Consider the following 2572-nt stretch of genomic DNA (forward strand, 5'->3'; position numbering starts at 1 on the left):
CCCCCCCCCCCACCTACCTCCTTTCTCCTCCCCCTCCTCCTCTCCTTGTCTGGATGACATCACAGCTTCATGCTGTCACATGTCTGCAGGACAATCTTCCCACTCAGGTGAGGAAACCTGCTTTATTGGCCCCGCACGCACCCCCAACCCTCTTTTCTTCTTCTACAGGTTTAAACATGCAGCTGTGACGAGGATGAAGAGAAACCTTTACATGTTTAGATCACACTGGAAATAAAGGTTTGGAGGAGGCGTGGCCTCCGTGCGTTTCTGAAATCACTGAATGAAACTGCAGGTTCAGCTTTAGAGCGGCGGTACGGAGGCCTCACAGGGACAAAACCAGACTGCAGGAGGAGCTGAGGGGAGCTAACGCTGTTAGTGCCGGGTCAGGGGACATGTTGAGCAGCTCTGAGTGATGTGATTGGTCAAATGAGGGACAGTTTCCTCCGACAGCTCCAACAGAGAAACATGTCTGCTTCGATCAGAAACCTCCAGAGAGAGCGTTTCTACTCACCGACTCTCTCAACCAATCAGAGGTCCGTTCGGCACGTTCATGCTGAACGTTAAAGTGACCCAGACTCAGAGTCTTCACCCGGGCCGCTGCACCAGAATCGCCCCTGCTGACGTACAGCTGTGAGGAGCTCAGCACGCCACCTCTTACTGAAACCTGTCAGAACGCCGTCTCACATGTGAGCGACTCAGGACTCGGCCCTACTACAGCGTCAGGGTCTCTCTGCTAGTTTGTTAACGTTCCTGTTCTGGTGTCAGTCTCTCTCTCCAGAGGTCCAGCTGGGCTCAGATCTGACCTGAGCGTTTGTTCAGCTGCACTGCGACACATTTGAACCCAGTGACGCTCAGCGTGACGCCGCCGAGCCGAGCGGCAGAAAACTCAACGTGACGTGACGAGGGGGAACCCACGCTGACTGTCACCTGCTAGGTCGAGGTCTCTGGTCCTGGTCTAAACCCTGCGATGTTTCCACTCCTCTCTAGCAGCTCGGGGGCTGAACTCCGAGCAGGTGAGCTCACCTGAGAAAGCGCTAACAGGTAAACCTGCCGCGGCTCGTCTCCCGCCTACGCTCACATCACACCAGCTCCTTCTCACGAATCAAACGGTTTGTGTGATTGAACTTGATTAGAGGGAATAAAGAGCACCATCAGAGGGAGGAGGAGAGCCGGCAGGTCGGAGCAGGCAGAGAAAACAAACGCCCCCCACAGCGAGTTTAAACTGCACATTAACACACAAAGGAGCAAAATTCTTTTTGTTCAATGAGCCTGAAAAATCCTCTGACTTCCTGCAGCAGATCTGACAGTCTACATTTTACATGGAGGTGGTACTTTTACCAGTTGTGTCATGACTATGTTCACTACTGTTCACCACTGTTCACATCTTTCCGCTGGCGGAACAGCCGCCAGGGGCAAATCGGGGTTCAGTATTTTGCCCAAGGACACAAGGAACCGCCGACCTTCCGATTAACGGCCAACCCGCTCTACCTCCTGAGCCATAGCCACCCCACTACTGTTCACCACTGTTCACTGCTCTTCACCACTGTCCACTACTATTCACAACTTTCCACCACTGTTCGCTGCTGTTCACGTCTTTTCACTACTGTTCACCACCGTTCACATCTTTCCACCACTGTTCGCTGCTGTTCACCACTGTTCACTACTGTTCACAACTTTCCACCACTGTTCGCTGCTGTTCACAACTTTCCACCACTGTTCGCTGCTGTTCACAACTTTCCACCACTGTTCACCACAGTTCACATCTTTCCACCACTGTTCGCTGCTGTTCACCACTGTTCACTACTATTCACAACTTTCCGCCACTGTTCACTGCTGTTCATATCTTTCCACCACTGTTCGCTGCTGTTCACCACTGTTCACTACTATTCACAACTTTCCACCACTGTTCGCTGCTGTTCACCACTGTTTACAACTTTTCCCCACTGTTCGCTGCTGTTCACAACTTTTTACCACCGTTCACAACTTTCCACCACTGTTCGCTGCTGTTCACGTCTTTTCACTACTGTTCACCACGGTTCACTGCTGTTCACGTCTCTCCACCACTGTTCACTGCTGTTCACAACTTTTTACCACCGTTCACAACTTTCCACCACTGTTCGCTGCTGTTCACGTCTTTTCACTACTGTTCACGTCTCTCCACCACTGTTCACTGCTGTTCACAACTTTTTACCACCGTTCACAACTTTCCACCACTGTTCACTGCTGTTCACGTCTCTCCACCACTGTTCACTGCTGTTCACGTCTCTCCACCACTGTTCACTGCTGTTCACGTCTCTCCACCACTGTTCACATCTCTCCACCACTGTTCACATCTCTCCACCACTGTTCACATCTCTCCACCACTGTTCACATCTCTCCACCACTGTTCACATCTCTCCACCACTGTTCATTACTGTTCACAACTTTTCACCACTGCTCACTACAGTTCACCACTGCTCACTACAGTTCACCACTGTTCACTTGACATGGTAGAAAATTACACGTATGTGGAACGGCAGTCAGAATCAATGAACTGTACCTGCAATTATTATTGCAATTTAATTCATCACTC

At 50.9% G+C, this 2572-nt stretch overlaps 1 protein-coding gene across 1 annotated transcript in view; it reads right to left on the reverse strand.

Annotated features, from left to right (window-relative positions):
• abca1b (ATP-binding cassette, sub-family A (ABC1), member 1B) overlaps window positions 1–2572 on the reverse strand; it is a 56172-nt gene that overhangs the window by 37656 nt on the left and 15944 nt on the right. The gene's annotated exons all lie outside the window — the stretch shown is intronic.

The sequence above is a fragment of the Micropterus dolomieu genome, linkage group LG19 (assembly GCF_021292245.1).
Source record: "Micropterus dolomieu isolate WLL.071019.BEF.003 ecotype Adirondacks linkage group LG19, ASM2129224v1, whole genome shotgun sequence".
NCBI lineage: Eukaryota > Metazoa > Chordata > Actinopteri > Centrarchiformes > Centrarchidae > Micropterus > Micropterus dolomieu.